Genomic DNA, 19,124 nt, shown 5'->3' on the forward strand with positions numbered 1-19,124 from the left:
TGTTATCGATACATTCGCAAGCCTATCGATAGTTGAAAGCAAGAGCAAGGTTAACACAAAATAATTGAATTCTTTACTTTAAAGTTTATACTTTAATTCTGCTATAAAGCAAAATAAGTTTGAAGTTTTTATATTGATCGATCAATTGCATTAAATTAATCGTAAGAGTTAATTTATAATTCATTTTTATTTAACAAATTTATGAATTTATTTTTCATTCTATGCCTGATTGGGTTTTCCCCAATCCTTGCAACGAATGTTTAACACTCCCAATCTATAAGTTATTCAAATCTAAAAACAAAAACTTAATTTAAAGTAAATTTTAAATTTAATTTAAATATTTTTTGTAATCCTTTTCTTTTATCGTCGACTGTCCATAGTTGACATTAAATAAATAAATGTAATTTTTGAAAGTTCTTATCAGAATGGGCTTGAAAATTTCTGAACAAACGAGTTCATTACTTTGTGTGGCTTCAATGAAAAAATAAAATAATTTTTAATGAAAATAAAATATAAAATAATAATCAAATGGAGCGCAATACAAAGATTCAAATCAATAGCAAATCAGTAGATTCATTAATTTCTTCAACGTTCATTTCTTTTTCAAAGCTATGAAACGAGGAGAGCGAATTGCAGTACGAAGAGAACAATGAAAGAGAGCCAGCTGAAGTATGAGTGAATAGTAAACGCCTCGGTCGAAGCTAGTGAAAGTAACAATGCCAGTGACAGCAGTTACTTGGAAAACTGAGCCCATTCACATGGCACAGGTGCATACGCGTATTAAACTGCAGCTCGCCAGCTAAGTGAGTGCAACTCGTTAGCAGTGCCAATTAACGTTTGATTTATTAAATTCATCGATTACAAAACTTAAAGCGTAGCAGCTACAACGTTAGCGAATATTTAAAATGTTTTATACACTTTAAAATTGCAAACAAGCAAACCAACTAAATAAAATATAAATATATATGAGTCACTGCCACAAAGCTTAACGTTTGAGTTTTAGTTTGTACTGCAAGTGTATTAAAATGTTGGCAGCAGCCAACTTTGACAAGCTGCTTTAAAGCAGCAGCCAACTGCATCGAGCAGCTCGAGTTGACAAAGAGCAACGAGGACATCATGCAGGCAATATGACGAATGTGAGAATGTGAATACAAATGCGTATGCGAGCGAAACGCGCGCGTGTGTGTGTGTGTGTGTGTGTGCGTGTGGGAACTTGGCAGTTATTCCATGCAATAGTCTGTCAATATATAAAATTTATGCAAGCTGCTTCGCTTCAATTTTTCGCTCTCTCTCTCTCTCTCTCTCTCTCTCTCTTGCGCTGCCTTTGTCTGTTTATCACGCTGTGTGTGCCAAAAAGCAAACGGGCCTAGACTCCTGCTGTTAAAGCCGCCCTTTTGTGTAATGCTTTGGGCCCAATGCAGCTTTAAATAGCAGCGAGAATCTCAGAGCAGCTGCGGGCTTCACATAACTTTCAGTTTATTGTGTATAACAATTTTTTGTGTTTGCCATTGCCTATTACTAATGCTTTTGTTTTGTTTAAGCAACAAAAGCGCGCGCACACACAAGCGCAATTCATTGTGTATATGCAACTTAAATACATCTAATCTGGTATTGTTGTTATGCCCAAATGTAGTTACATAATTTGCTGCTTCAATGCTCAACTATTATTATTGTTGTTGTTGTTGTTGTTGTTGGGGCTCTGGCACTGACATACAAATTACACTAGCCATGCCCACCCAACCACCCACAAAACTACAACTACAACAAAATATGCAATAAAATGAAACTAAACTAAAGCGTCAGCTGCCCCAAACGAGCGGCAAGCATTGAAAATTGTGCGAACCAAATACATGAATAATCAGAGAAGCTCAAAACGTAACTCATGGCTACGCCAAAAAAAAAAAAAAAAAAACTTCCTCACTCGCCCTTTGCTATTTATTGTAACTGACTGGGGGGACTGAAATGAAAGAAATGTGAAAAAATTGCAAAGCAATCAACAAGCAAATCCAATAGATACCCCAAGGGACTGGCAAGCCGCTGAACCCCAAAGACCTTGGCTATACCATATAGCAATGCCACTTGACACGAGCAGCACGAGGCAGCCAAGTGATGACACTAACTAACACCCGCACACGCTTCAGAGTCCACACCCCACCCAAAAAAGATTCCCTACTAGGCAACAACACACTGCCCACATAAAGAATTCAAATCGTATTGCCACTTAAACTCAAAATGGCTCGCTACACACATATCACTCTATCATTGTGTGTGTGTGTGTGTGTGTGAGCGAGAGCGCTGTGCTTTCAATTATGGCTGCCCGAAACTGAAATGTTTGAATACATTGCCATTTAGCTCACGACAGAGACGAGACACGCACCCGCACCACAAACTCTTCGCCATGATGAGGATAATGTGGAGTGGGGGGTGGGGAGGGATACGCACGCATATATCACAAGTGCGACAGAAAACGTAAATCAAATGATATGCGAGTGCAAGTATGACAAGTATGTATTATGTTAGTAACTATGTATTATCAGCAGCGCCATATTGCTGCTGAGTCCACCTCAGTCCACACAAAAAGCCAGAGAATGTTCCATGTGTATTCCCAGTTCAGCCAGAGCGAGAGCAAGTGAGAGCAACAAACAACAAGTCAGCAGCATACGAGTGACATGTTTATCGCCATATTTTCCGAGCCATGACTAAAGATGCAAAAGACGTAAATACTCTGGCTAAAAACGCAGGCGACAAAAGTTCGCATTGATAAACGTTGCTTTAAGAGCTCAAGTGGGTGGCGGCGCTGGGTGGTGCTCAATAAAGTAGCCGCAAGTGTTTGTAAACAAAGACATTATAAGCATGTTGAGTGCTCACTTTAATTCAAAAGCACTTCCAATACCCAAAGTCAAGTAAATCGATAAAAAGTGACATTTAAATTGATAGTGAAAGCAAAAGTATGTAAATCAGTTTGGCCTCGATTTGCCTATGGCAAATCACCATGGAAATTAAGCCACACATGCAAATTACTTTAATAAAAGCCAAAGGATTTAAAATCTTAAGCGCTCATTAAACTGCAATTTATAGCTAAATGCAATTTAATTTAATTCGTTTGCTTGCTTGCTATAAAAACTGCTTTTAAACCCAAGCGCAGCAGTTCCAAATTGGTTAGTATAATTGGCTTGATTTTAGATGTTTTAGCGCACATTTATCGATAACACGATTTGTGCTGATTGAAATTACAGATTGCTCGCGTCAAACGTATGACAAACTGCATTACACAATGTGACAGCTGCTTTGGCTCACACACACAAACACACTCTATACTAGTGTGAGTGTGTGTGTGTGTGTGTGTTATTGGCCATTCATCTGCATGGGGCATAGCATCCATCAAATAAAAGCGAAAAACGTAGTTCCCAGTCAGAGGAGTCAAAACACACACACATGTGAACACATGAAAGCAAATCGGTAGCTTTTGTCAATTGACAAACGGCATATATATGTATAGCGCCCATGTTTGGCACATACTCATGTGTGTGTGTGTCAGTGTGTGTGTAAATTTGGGGGGCCTGTTGTCGAGCGTGAAAGGCAAAAAAAAAAGCAAAAAAAGGAAAAACGTCATTGAGATGTCAACTGTGAAAAGTGCGTACGACGTCGTTGTTGGCGTCGCTACGTTCATGTGGTAAGCCAATAAATATCGTGTTTAAGCCAACACCCAAACAAAGTGAAGTGAAAATAACACACACACACGCACGCAAACACACGCACACACATATGAGTTCGTAGTACAATCATTTGATTGGGGGGCTTGGGGCTTGTGCTGTCCAATGGACAGCATGAACACTGAAGCTTAACTGCACGATGGAGCGTGTCGAGGCGGCAAACAGTGCAAGAGCGAGCGAGAAAGAGAGAGAGAGAGGCACAGCGTGAGCCTGTCTGGGTGCTCCATATGCAGATTCCAGCGCAGAGAGTCTGTAGCCTCGGCAGACTGTTGAAGGCGTTGAAGCATAAACAGTTTTTGACATTGTCAGGCCCAAGACACATGCTAATGCCTGCCACTCTGACACACACAAACAAACACACACACACATATATAAGTGTGCGTGTGTGTGTGTGCGTTGCTGCTTTGTTGGCCAGCCGAGCATAAGCGTTATCAGCTCATTGCGACAAATGCATGAATAGTTGCGTTTCTTGCGATTTTCTACTCTCGCCTTAGTCTCTCTCTCTCTCTCTCTCTATATATGTTCCAGTTTATTATCTGACGCATGCAAAGTGCGTGCGTGCGACAATATTTATGACCCTTCTAGCAATTCTTTATTTTTTTAGCTTTATCATAAGACTGCCACAGCAGCAAATGTCTTTAAGCAGCACAAGTTACTTTGTAATTGGCATAAACCTGGTTGAAAGCGATCACCAACAAACATTACTTACTCCAAAGCTTACAAAGATTGATGCAATTCAATTGGAGTTAATAAATTTACACCAATCAACAGTAAATTCAACAACAGACGCCTGTTTTGTTTCTTACTTTGCCAAAAATTCGAATGCTTGAACTTTGTTCACCAATTAGCGATCACCAACAAACTTTACTTACTCCAATGCTTACTAAACATTGGTGTAATCAAATTGGATTATAACCATTAATAAATTTACACCAATCACCAGTAAATTCAACAACAAATGCCTGCTTTGTTTCTTACTTTAAAACACGAACCAAAAATTGACTCTTTGTTTACTAATTAGCGATCACCAACGAACTTTACTTACTCCCAATGCTTACTAAACATTGGTGTAATTAAATTGGATATGTCATAAGCGTCACTAAATTTACACCAATCACTAATAAATTCAACAATAGCTACCACACTTTGTTTCTTACTTTAGAACACGCACCAGAAATTTGAATACTGGCATAAAAAGTAGTTCAGCAATAACAATTACATAGTATTGGTGTACGAATCAACAACAAAATCAACCATTGATATAATTCAGTACGACTGATGATAAAAATAAGAGCCAGCAATACGAATATTTAAACAAACTGGCTTAGCTACTAAAGCTATAAGCCTGTAATAGTATTGATGAATTCAGTGCATAAAACTCAACAACAAAATCACCAATTGCTACCAATTGTAGTGCTAATAATAGTTAAATTGAGTAACAAAGATGGGCAAACTCTGTTATATACTAAAAATAAAGCAGTTAAGCAATTTATTGCATTCATCAATGCTTAGTTTATGGGCATTCATACTGTGATGAGCAACAATTGCTAAGGCCGAGCCTGGCTGCAACTAACTATGCGATACGCTTTGGTAATTTAATTTTAGTAGCCAATCAATCTGACTTTTGAATATATGCCCCACCCACATGCACGTTAGTGACTCTCGCTCTCATTTAACGTATGGAAAAGTCAGTTGCCCAGTTGTGTTGGCCACAAACTACAGTTGGTCACGAGTGCCGTACGCCTCTATTTCATCACTTGCAATATTTATGGGCGAGGGCGTGACCATTTCAACATTTAAGTTTAACAAATGTCCGTGCCACATGGCCATATATGGCATGTGGCATATACATATATATAGTATATGTTGTTATGTGGCTGTTGGATTTTTATTGCGTGGCCGAGATTCACGTGTCGCCATCGCCATCGCCATCGCCATCGCCATCGCCTTTGACTTTATGAAGTCCAATTTCAATGAGCGCACGTGACATGGACGAGTAGTAGTCCTCTCTAGACTCTCTCTGGACTGTGAAGCGATTTGTCATTATTATTGAAGACACAAATTGCGACGACACACAAACACTTGCCACACACACACACGGCAAATGGCTATAAATGCCATGCATGCAACATGCCACACACGCGCACGAGGGACATAAAAGCAAAGCGTTGCTGATGTGCCACAAAAGGACAAAACGTTTAGAAAGCGATTGCAAATTTTCGGACACATGACTTAATGTCGACAATATGCAGCCAATACTGGTTTTGACATGCAACATGAATATGCATTTGCCCCAAGCACACACACATGGACACATGTATCCAAATCTCTATGCATGCATGTATGTATGTGTGCAGCCATGCACATCAATTGCAGGTTACTTACGCACACACACACACACACGCACATAAATACAAAAACACACACACACATGTATATATATGAACAAGCCCCCAAAATGTATGCAACGCTTTGTGCTAATTTGCTTCATGTATACGCCTGGTAAACACTCGCATGCAAAATTGCGTTAAAAAGCCCACACACACACACACTAGAACTAACACACACACACACACACTTCAAATATATGGTTGATATAGTCGAGTGGCTGGCTGGCTCGCAAATTAGCAATCATTGCTGCTAATTAATAAATAAACAATTTGCCAGTTAATAAGCAATTCCTGTTGTGGTCTTAAACTAAGTAATTACTCCAAGGCACTAAAAGCAACAGCAGCCATATGATATAGTCATTCGATTCAGACACAATACACTTGAAAAAATAAAGACAGTATTGCGTATAACTAAAGCTTATATCTAAATTAGTTTTATGCATTTTGTTTCTTTTAATTTCTTTTTCAAATTTTTAACTTTGCAACTTTCTGGTTTTTATTTTGACCCACAATGTTCGAATTTTAATTAAATGGAAACTTTTTTCAGCTTAAAAAGCAATGTTTTGTTTCTTCTCTTTCTTGTTTCATGCTGAGACTTTAATTTATGTCAAAATTATAAATAGCTGCTAATGATTTTTAAGCTACAACATTGTTGCTAATTAATTGCCTAAAATAATTTTTAAAATCAAAATTCTGCAGCTTAATTTTTTATTTTATTAGTCGTGCAATAAATACTTTAAAAATATTTATGCTATATAAATTTAAATTTATATAAAAAATTCAACTTTTAAGTAAATTTTTGATAAAATGAATATGAAAAATGCCCCTAGCTCTAAGTCTTTGTCACCACAAAATGTTTGTCAGCAACTTTGTTGGGCAGTGTGAAAGTGACGTGGAGCTGTGTGACGTGAGACCGCTGACCTTATGACTCCACGTGCTGAAACTTGCCAGGAATTTGAACAAAACCCGCTCAGTGAAAATCCCATATTCTGACACACACTTTACAAATTCGGACAGAGCGACACAAGCGAGTGGGCCCAAGAGCGAAAGAGATGCAGATAAAATGAGAGGGCAAGCTTTAGTTGTAACCAAACGCGCTGCGTGAATTCAAATTAAAACCAATTTGTGCTGCTGCCACTAGGCCCCCCAAAACTTTCTGTCTGTCTGTCCCTCTGTCTGTCTGGCTTTCCCTTTGAGGCTGTGTGTCTGCGGCCTTAGTTGCTTAATTAGTTGTAAGCGAATTTGTATTCAATTTGCCAGGCAATCGTTGCGCTTCAACGTTGTTTCATAACATGCCATGGCAGGCCATAAATTATGTTGCCTACAACTTGGCAATTAAGCCCAGGCTCAGGCTCAAGCGCGTGCCAAAAGTAAAGCCAAAAAAAAAAAAAACAAACAGCAGAAGAGCAGAGAGAACGAACTACTACAACAACAACAACAACAACTATGGGCTACTGATATGATGGCACGACTGAACTGCCGCTCAGCCCATCAAATTTACACCTAACAAACTTCATAACAAAGTCATAAAAACCCTCCAACTGCAGCTCACCCCCTCCCCGAGTGGGTCATAAAAATGTAAGCAAGCGCCACATGAGCTACCAAAAAAGGGACAAACTGATGTGAGTACATTTCGTTGGTTTTTTCGGTACAAAAGAGCAGCAGCAGCAGCAACTGAGCAAGTGAAAAGGCTCAAGCAGCAGCAGGAGCAGCAACAGCAGCAGTAAACTCTTTAAACAAGCTATGGCAACCCTAACCTAAGCTAACAGGACTGTTTATGTTACCGTTGAACGTTCAGCAAAGCAGCAATTGCTATACTATACTACCACTATATTTAAATATACATATGAGTAGAAAACTATTCGGACAGGCCAACAAACTTTTTGGCCTGCCAAACAGATTGTGCTAGTGAGGGGGGGAGGGGAGTGGCAACTAAAGGTCTGACCTGCCAAGGGCAGACAGACAATATCAGTTTTAAGTTTTAGTTGAAAATTTTGCTGCTGCTGCTGCTGCTGCTACGAGTTTGCTTCGAGTTTTGCCTTTTGCCATGTCACTGAGCCTGTAATGTATTCTAATTGAATGTTGAACTTGACCAGGCCACTATGCACACATATGTCGCACACTCTATGCGTGTGTGTGTGTGTCTGTTAATTTGCTAAAGAAACTCTGAGAAAAGTTTTAAGAGAGACAATTTGCTGCCCTAAAAGCATATTTGCATAAAAAGAAATATTCCCAACTACAGCGAAATAAAATCATAATAAAAAACACAAGTGGGCAAATTTAAGTTGGGCGCAACCAACTTTTATATACACACACACGCACTCACAAGCGAACGCCGCGGTCTATATTGAAAACTATGCTGAACAGGTTGCCATTTCAATGAATTTTTCAAACAAATATATGAAATATATATCATGTATATACCTTACACTTTATTAAATATTAAACCGAACCACTTAAATTTTCTCTAACAATGTGCATATGAAGATTTTCAAAGATTTTGTATGAAAAATTCAAAAATATTGTGCCCATATTAATTAAATCGTATTATGGGCATTTAAAAATTTTCAAAGATTTGAAATATTCGAAATATTTGGGAGATGTAAATAATTTCTAAGTTATTTATCAAAACGTTCTGAAATATTTGACATTGAACAAAAATATTATAAAGTTTATTTTGTGATTTATTTAATTTTTTAAATATTTGGTAATTGCTTCATATTGTGGCTGTAAGCCAATTTGTTTGACTTGCGGGCAAGTGAGGAGAAAATACAAAAAAATTAAGTATAAGCATTTGAGTTTGGATATAGCAGCAGCTACACACAAAATTTGGTTGCTATAGCTCTGATAGTTGCTGAGAAATAGTCGCTCATACAGACAGAAGGACAAACAGTAGGACGTACATGGCAATAACAACTCAGTTTGTAGTTGATTAAGAATATATATACTTTATAGTGGCTGCCACGCCTGCTTTTCAACTTCAGAATACCCTTTAACGTTTTTAATAAAAATATCAAAGTGTATAAAAACAAAAGAAAAGCAGAGACGACATTGCTTGCATGTGTTTTTAACAAATTGCAGCAAACTCAGCTTGTAATTTTATTAAAAATGTTATTGCCCAAGCGAGCAGCAAGCCACCCAGCCCCTTACCCCTTTCCTTTCCTTTCCTGCCCTCGCTCTCTGCCCAAATATCAACATTGATTGCACGCTGGTGCATTGTGCTTCAAAGTGCCGCCCCCCACCCCTCCCTCAACTCAACTCTTTGACCCCAGCAACAACACTTTGCATAGACGCAATAAACGAGAGCCAAACACACATACGCATGAATGGGCCAAAGGGAGTGAAAACAAAAGCGACAACCGAAAAAAATATGGAAATGAAAATATTTCGCTGGCACGTCGCAATTTCATTGCTTTGTATGCAAGAGAGAGCGCGCGCGAAAAAAAAAAGAGAGAGAGAGAGTCAAGAAAATCTTTTCACGCTGTTTTCGAAGCGTAACCATAAGTTCATTTGAACTTTTCCAAATTGAATTGAATTGGAAGAATTTGAAGCCAATGCATATGCCCAACTCTTTTTGTAGTGTATTACACATAGAGAATAAAAACAATTTGGCAAAAATGCCACCATAGCAAATGCAATTTCCATAACAAATCAAATATTTTATTGCCTTAGTCGAAAGGCCAGCGCAGAGTTTTATTTTGGGCGAAATTTTCAATTTTAAAGCAGACAGACGACGCTTCCGCATTCAAAACGTTGCATGTCAATAATGTGAGAATAGCATGCCGCATCATGTGGCAGTGGCAGTGGCAGTGGCAACAGCAATGCAAGAAATAAAAAAATATAATATATCCCTATGCCACATTTCAATTCAAGATGGCATGGCAAACAAGTGACCAATATGTTGATTCATGTAAATTTTATTGAAATCTACGAACAAATATCGAAATCAAATGCACAGGGCAATTTGTCATTTGTTTCGCTTGTTTGTTTATTTTCTTTTATATATGTATATGAAGAAACAAGTTGCATTGATTGTGTGACATTTAATATTGAATTTATCAATGTTATTGCCTGATTTAAGCCTTAGCACAAGCACCGACATTTATTTTAGTTAATGCCCCTAGGAATTGCATTTGTTATTATTTATTTCGAATATATATTGCAAAAGCTTTGCACAAACTCTTGTGTGGGCTTAACTCGAGTGTTGTTTGCCAACATCAGCAGCAGCAGCAGCAGCAGCAAGACAAACAATTCAAGAGTTGAAATTTCTAGTTGAATTTGTTTGCACAAGTTCATTTCGGATTCGGGTGTTCGTTGCAACTAATGCAATAAAATGATAAGTAACGTTTAGATATTATAAATAAATGGAAACAAATGATCCATAGAGAAGTAGTAATTAAAAATTATTAGAAATTGTAGCAAATGATCGAACTATTCATTGATTGAACTACTTCAAAAATTTATATGCACAAGTTCATTTCGGAACTCGTTACCCATTGTGAAAATAATGAACAATTGAACTAAATGAGCAAAAGTGTTCCCAAAATATGAACCACTTATATTTTTGATCAATTAGCGTTCACATTTCTACTTCAAGCTCATTAGAGATTCTATAATAAATAATAGCGGACAATTGAACTAAAGTAGCGATAGAGCTCATAAAGAATGAACTGCTTCAAAATATGAGCAACTAGATTTCACATTTCTTGTTCAATTTGTATGCACAAGTTCATTTCGGAACTCGTTCATGATATATGTCATTGAACAAATGAACTAAATGAGCAAAAGTGTTCCCAAAATATGAACCACTTCAATTTTAGACCAATTAGAGTTCACATTTCTACTTCAAGTTCATTTTAGATTCTAAAGCTCTTAAAAAAATGACCAGCGTTGTTAAGTAATAGTGAACAATTGAACCAAATGAGCAATAGAGTTCATAAAGAATTAACTACCTCAAAATAATTAACTAAATTACCAACAGAGAACATCATCAACTAGTTGAAAATATGAGAAATAAAGAACTGAATTTAAACTACTTTACACTATAAACTATTGTCGTTTGCAAAAAGATTTAACATAGAGTGATATTAAATAAATATTGGAATTTGAATAAATATTGCAAATTAAAAACTTACCACATTTATATGCAAGCGTCAGAGTCTGGGAATGAGAACGAATAATTGCGTTAAATTAGAAAATTGCCTTTACAAATATAACATTGCAAACTACTATTCTATTAAAAGTTATGGCAGCTCAAAAAGTAAACCAAAAATATGATAAATATACATGCATACACTTGTATAAAAAGTAAATATATTGCTCCCTATTTGAATTAGTTTACACTATTTCTGTAGTGCGGGCACTACCACTACCCATGCAACCCACTCAGTTGCCATTATAAACTTCAGAATTGAATGGAATTAAGTTTGTATAAAATTGAACAGCTTTTGCAACAACTGAGTGGGAGCCGTTGGGCGGCGGCTGATGGATGGTTGGTGGGGTAAACAACGAAAGTTTAGACTGCGTTGCAACCCAATTAGCAGCAGTAGCAGTAGCAGCAGCAGCAGCAGCAGCTCAGCTAACTAATCAGCCGAGTGTAAACTCTGATGCACTTGTTTTTAAAGATTAAAAGCTATAAAATTGGTTGAAGTAAGCCCCGAATTGCAAATACCACGAATTGTGCCCTAACTTAACCCTCTCGAAACGGAGCCCAAAAACCCACCCTGTGTGCAAAGTTGTTTTTAAGCCTACGAGTTGTGGCTCAGTGCAGTTCAGCTCAGCTCAGCTCGGCTCAACGCCCCCCACTTGCCAAAAACTTTACCCAAACAAGCCTCTATGCTCTGCCTCTCTCTCTCGCTCTCCAGCTGCATTTAACAATTCCCTAACGTGGCAAACTTTTGTTGTTGTTACTGCTGCTGCTGCTGCTCCTGCTGCTGCTGCTGTTGGTGCTGGTGGCAGGGCGAGGGTTAAGCGCCATTCACTGCAACCCAAAAATCGTAGCTGCAACAATAACAACAAAACCAACAGCCAAATGCTGAAGTTGGCAGCATTGTTGGTGGCATTTTTGGTGGCCAGCCGGTTGGACCCAGAGCACAGTCCCGTTAGCCGTTAGCGCAATTGCTGCCAGCTGTTAAAGTTCACACACACACGTGCCTGTGTGTGTATCTGTGTGTGTTCATTTTCGCATCTAATGAAGCTGAGCGCTGCAAATGTGCGTGGGCGGTTAACAGCTGCGGCTACGCTTCCGCTTCTCTCCCACTCACTCTCTCTCTCTCTCCTTCTCTTTCGCGCGCAGTTTATCTCAGGCGTGACGCTGCAAAAAGTTAGTCAAGTGAAGCAACGCCAAAACATAACGTTTCATTAGAGATGAGCTGATAAACAAGCCATGCAGCAGCAGCAGCGGCGGCAGCGGCAGCAGCAGAGGCAACAGCCATTAGCAGTGCTGGACACTGGCTGCTGGCACAGGCGACAAATGTGCAGCTAATGCAATTCAAATGGCATAATTATTCTAAATAAATATATGCGATACTATTAAAAAGCTTTATAAATTTATTTAATTACCAGTTCGCTGTTCAGTTTGTATTGTTATCGATAGTATCGATAACAGCCACACACATCATTTTATAGCAAATTTTAAATTCAATGCAACATCACAAATCTAACACTAATTCATATGAAGCATCTACTATATCAATATCAATTTAACTTTTGTTGTATCTACATAAAATAAATAACATTGCATTGTATTAAGACTTAGTGCAAGCTATAAAATGCTGAGCTCAGCCCCACAGAGAATGTTTAATTTATCAAAACAGAAACTTTTAAGGCAATGCATAATAAATGATTTATAGCGAATTTTTCGCACAAGAGTTTCGAAAAACTTTTAATGATTGATATTTATGCATTTTGAATTCAAATGCTGTCTATCCTATGCAAAAGAAGCTTAAATTGTTAAGTATTTGCACCACAAAGCGGCGCACACACGCCGCTTATAAAAAAAATATTTTATTAAATATAAACCATTTTAAATTAAATCGGGCAATTGCGCGTAATCAATTCCATTAACACACAAATAAACGCAAAACAAAATTAAAAGAAAACCTCATGGCCGCCAGAAATATTAATACAGTGCATGTTCGTTAAAATCGAAAGCAGATAAAGAAATTAAAACAGAAATATTATGCTAAGCTTAGATTTGAAAACAATAAATAAATAAGTAAAATATAGTTTGTTATTTATATTATAGCTATAACTATAGTAGCAGTTATCGATGTTGCACTGTAATTGAATAAATTATTATTTATTTTTGAGCTGACCAAGACTTTTTTACTGTTGCCTGTTGTCTGTTATTTTGTTGCTTTTTGTTTCGCTGTTTTAATGCGTGAAATGAAATTAATGCGAAATTATAGAGCACACAACGGATAATTAGGCAATGTATTTGTGTGTGTGTGTGTGGGTATGTGCCTTTGCATGTGTGTGTGCTTAAAATAATTTCATGATATTCCAGTTTAACGTTGAATAAGCGCGCGCGAGCCGAAATGTTTGCCTTGTCGCCTGTCCGCTGCAGCAATGTCCTCTGCCAAGTCATACACACACACACACACATACACAAACACACACAGACAGAGTCATGCTAAACACTGCGCAAAATTGATGTAAGCTGCATTAGCAGCAGATTTTCGAAAAACAAAGCTACAAATTACATGCATATAGCGTTGAGCTGGCTGTAGCTCAATTAAAGAGAGACAGAGAGAGAGAGAGAGTCAAAATGTATTGCATGCTTTGAAGCGCAGATTTTGCATTTGCAAGCTGGCGCTGCAAAGTAGACTACACCAATTGTAAAATTGCTTAAACGTAAATCTCTTAAGCATTAGCTAAGCTATTGTTTTATTTTTTTTCTTCAAGTGCACTTATGCATGCATGTATGCATGTGTTAGTGTATGTGTGTGTGTGTGGTAAGCGTGGTGCGCGTTTGCTGTTGATGTAAGCTTAGTTGTTGCTATTTTGTCGCTTGCTTTGTTTTTGTTTTTAGTGTGCGTGCGTTCTCTTTTTTTTTTTGTTTTTGCTTTTTGGCGCTTTTGTGTTTTGTTGACCCCAAAAAATGTTCACAGTTTCTTATTTTGGCTGCGTGACCAGCGGAGCGCGTTGGTTAACGTTGGCGGTTGGACGCACGACAACACCAGCGTTCAAATTTTGAGTGTGTCACACACAGAGGCGCACACAAACACACACACACACGCAAATACAATAACAAATTAGAGGCACAAAGGATTTAGCATGTGGCCTGGCTTAGCTCTGCGGTTGCTGCTGCTGCTGCCACCAGCCTTACCTTCAATGTCTCTACAAACAAGAGAGAGCAAGAGTGAGTGAGTGAAAGAGAGAGACAGTTAGTGTATGAGTGAGAGATACATACGTAATGCTGCTGTTGTTATTTGTGCGTGCAAATTGCGTTCTGTGGCCTGAAACGCGCGCGTGCATTGCTGCTGCCCTCCCCCCCAGCAGCTCCTCCCCAAGGTCCTTGCCACTTTTGGAGTCCTCACAGCGCTTAGCTTAAAGCGAGCATTACCCGGTATTACCCCGTTAGTTGCTTTCTCGCAAAAACAAGTGCTTGGGCTAGCAAGAGTTACGACCTTTCTAACATGCCCATTCCATCTACTCCCCTCCCCACCAAGTGGTGTCCATGCTCATGTCCGTTGTTGTTTGCAGTCCGTGTTGTCTGTATGCGTTGAGTTTTTATGGCTCCAGCTCCTAGCGAGCGCGCAAATTTCCTAAGCTTCTTTAAGCGAAAAGTTACGAGTTGAGGAGCGTTAGCATCAGCAATAACAAAAGCGCCAACGTTGACAGCACACACAGACACACATAGACAGCGAACAGTTTGAAAATAGTAGCTTTAACTGTGTGTATGTGTATAAGTGCACATGCATAGATGTAAACATGCGCTTAAGCTATGTGTGAGTTTTATATGGAAAATAACGAGGGGCAACTGATGTAAGTAGCAAGAGTTAGAGAGCGTATAATAAACTAGATATCGCTCGTAAGTTTGTCTATTAAGTTGCACTAAAAACGTGGTCATCTAAGTTGATTGTAGATTGTTATCGATAGTATCGATTAAAGCAAAGCATTAGCAAAATTGTAACTTTACTGCAACTTCCTTTTTTTTATAATTATAATTATATATTAAGTTTCTAACTAAAAGTATAACAAGCTTATAGCAATAGCAAAAGTTTCTAGAAACTGTCGACAACATAATTTTATTTCAATTGCATTTTGTTAACGTTTCAAATTGTTTATAGCGCAGCATAACATAGATAAGAGCTAGCAAAATGCACTAAAGCTTTGCGCTATCGATAGTATCGATAAGCAGCATAACTGCAATACTTCAATTGCATTTATTTGTTAACTTCTTAATTTGTTTATAGCATATAGTTTAACAAGAAATGCTAACATACACTAAAGCTTTTAGCATTTATTTGTTAACGATAGGCAGCATTTATTTGCAAACGTTTTCAATAGTTTATAGCATAGCATATAATTTAATAATAAATGCTAAAATGCACTAAAGCTTTTACCATTGTTTATGCTATCGATAGTATCGATAATCAGCATTTATTTGTTAACGTTTTCAATAGTTTATAGCATAGCAAATCATTTTATAAGAAATGCTAAAATGCACTAAAGCTTTTAGCGTTGTTTTAAGCATTTGCTTTATACTTATACGCGTTTTATACTTAATTTAAAAGCTATTTTCTCAAGCAACCCTCGCATGACGCATTGTTGCATGTGCACACATAGCAGCGTTGCATGAAAACTGGTTGCACAGCATGCTGCCGCATTCAAGTGTCGTCGTCGTCGTCGTCGTCGTGGAGTCGACTGTGATATTGCTTGAAATTAATGCGTATATTTATGAAATCTTTTGATCTATGGCAATTGTTTGTGCTATGCGCTTTGCACAATTATGCGCAATGCAATGATTTACAGTTGCTGCAAGAATTTAAAGTTGCATTATTAAAAGAAATTAAGCTAAGCGTTCAAGATTGATAACTTGATTGATAGTCACACCCAGAGCAAAATAGAGAGTGCACAACTGATGAATGAATGTCTAACTGCTAATAAATGCAAGTGTGTGTGTATGCGTGTGTGTGTGTGTGTGTGCTGCGGAAATGGCAAATCCCATATCCATCTAGCTCTACCTTTTCGCCTGTGTATCAGCAGCAGGATCTTTGGCTGTTTCTTTCATTTCAACGCATGCCACATGCAACATGCAACATATAACAGCAGCAGCAGCAGCAGCAGCTGCGCGTAAATGTATTAAAAGCTTTCACTCACACACACTGACCTAGACACGAAAAGCGAAGCGCACACTACGCTATAAAAATGAGTTTTCTAAAATATGCTTGGCAGTTTTAAGAGCGAGCTTAAGCGCTTGCATTTTGCGCAGTGTATGATTACGTCAATGGACGGACATTGGATTATTGAATTGGCGCATGAGGCACGAGCCACACACACACACGCACACAAGGCAAGGCAAGGTACTGTGTGTGTGTGTGTTGTGGCAGGTCGTTGCAGCAGCTGCAAATGTGGCAGACACTTCCGTAGCAGCGTTCAACTTGTCGCCGCATTGCGGTGGCGCTACGGTTGCTGGCATTAGTTTGACATTTACTTGGGCACGTCGTTAGTTGAGTGCTGCGCCACCCACTCCCACCCACTCTCAGTTGCGTCGTCGTCGTCGTCGTCGCTCGTCGGTGTCTGCAGCTGCGTCTGGAGTGCGGCTGGCTTGGCAAATTCAAATAGTTGAAATTGTTTGTGCTTGATTTAGGCTAGCACACCTTGACTTGCCACACGCAACACACACACACACACACACACACACACACATACACACAGGCATACAGCTAGCTCAAGCATATTTAGCTAACCCTGTTGGCGTCAAGTTATTTGAAGCACTTTAGCCTGCTTAGCGTCCTAAGGCGCGTTCAACATTCTTGCAACCAGAGTCAGTCACTCCACCCACTTCACCCCACCCCTCCCCGCTCAGACTTAACAAATTAAGCCTTTTAGCAAACACAAACAAAAGTTCAATTTTGTTGCCAAGCTGTGCTCTGCTGCTGTCCAATATGTAAAGCTGTTAACTGTCCAACGCCTTTGCTAGTATATACATATTTATTTCTATACAAGCCAAGCCACGCCCCCACTTGCCCCCCAAAACAACGCACTGAACGGCGGCAGCGGCTCTAAATCATCAACTTTAGCCATTTTGACAATTTTCGCTACGTTCGTTGTTTTTGGCCCCCAAAAACTTTCCAAAGAGCTTTGTTTGTTTGTCTGTGTGTGTGTGTGTGTGCGTACGTATGCGTGTGAGCGCCTAACTGTATATTCAAGCATTGGATGCTGCTGCCTTTTGTTTGACTTTGATAACGGGCACGAATAGCGGGCGCGAGAAATTCGCTGACGTTGTGGGGCTGCTGCTGATGAAATTTGCAAAATTTTGAAGCGTGTAAAAATTTGAGTTTACGCTCAGCTACGTCATATCATTTATTGCTGACTTAGACAGCGGTCACCACAGTGTGGCATGCAACAGTTGAATGTGCCACAAAACGCGCATATTTAACAAATTTTTTATGAATTGAATGAAGGTTTGCATTTTTTTTTTGGTTATTTACGAAATGTTATTTGTTTTTCAGTTGACGCTTTGGCACCACTGTGCCGGCAGCTAGGCTGTAGGCTCAACCGACTTAGCGCGCCATGAGTAATTCAACTATTTGTTGGAACAAGTTGCTTGACTGAATAACTTAAGCTCTCTGACTCTGGCTCTGGCTAAATGCAAACATATGAGAATTTAAGTTGACACCCACCCACCCACCACACACATAATTGGAATAAAATGAACCCAAGTTAGCCGCCAGCAGTCGCAGGCAGCGGCAAGAGCCAAAGCACACGTACTAGTTGTTAAAGCGCCGTCAAGCCAACTTGGCTAACTTTCAATTGCCTTTGGGCGCAACATCTAGCGATAATTACAATAAATATTTGCCTTGTTTGCCACACTGTGCTCTAGGCGCACGCCATGCACACAGCTGCTGCTACTGCTGCTGCTGCTGATGCTGCCCCCGATGCTATCTTTCAAGTTGACTAAACTAATCCCAGTTGTAATGCATGAGTAAGGTGAACAGCAGTCAAAACAAATTTAAGACAAAGATTATCAATCACAGTTGCCAACCAGCCACTGCCTCTCTCTCTTGCTCTCTCTCTCTCTCGCTCTTTATCTCTTTGAGTTAACAAACAACAGTTAACAGCCTAGCGATCGTATCATTTATAGACTGTTGCCCATACAAGCTCTAGAGCAAATACAAGTAGCTAAGTATAACTGTCTTTATATATAAAATTAAGCGCTTTGAAGTGTTTAGTGACAATTCAATTGACACTTTAAATTCGCATAATATTTAAATATAAATTGCATATAAATAAATATTTAAGCAGCTCTTGAGATATACACACTTTACTGAATTTCACTTCTTTTGTATTATTAAACTTAAAAAATGCATGCAAAAGTTAACAAAATTCCTTAATTAAATATTTTACTTTCAATTAAACTTTGTGGCATATTCAATTTTTTAATTGATTATCGATAAATAAATTGCAAAAAATCTTTACATAGAGTAAATCTTTTCATAGAGTACTGAATTTCACTTTTAATTAAAATAAAAGTTTGTTTATATTTTGTATAGACACAAAACAGTTGCTATCAGTTATTTACATTATAATTCTAAGAATTGCTTTCACCTTTTGCATATAAGTTTTGCATAATTTAATCACCAATAAATTACCATCGATAGTATCGATATAATTTTAAAGCCATAGCCAAAAGTCTTTAATAAATTCCAAGTGCATTTTAATTTATGTGTTGTTATGTCTTTATAACAACAACAACATAGTTACAAGCGTAGTTAAAACTGCGCAGCATTGCAAAATTATACAACGATTTAGAAAGTGTATTTTTTATCTAAAAAGATAACTTGTATTTTCT

General features: G+C 38.4%; 1 protein-coding gene across 1 annotated transcript in view; it reads right to left on the reverse strand.

The window, feature by feature from the left end:
* The window catches only part of LOC108604924 (crossover junction endonuclease MUS81), a 78,002-nt gene that overhangs the window by 46,221 nt on the left and 12,657 nt on the right, over positions 1-19,124 (reverse strand). The window lies entirely within an intron of this gene.

Source organism: Drosophila busckii, chromosome X (genome assembly GCF_011750605.1).
Source record: "Drosophila busckii strain San Diego stock center, stock number 13000-0081.31 chromosome X, ASM1175060v1, whole genome shotgun sequence".
Lineage (NCBI taxonomy): Eukaryota > Metazoa > Arthropoda > Insecta > Diptera > Drosophilidae > Drosophila > Drosophila busckii.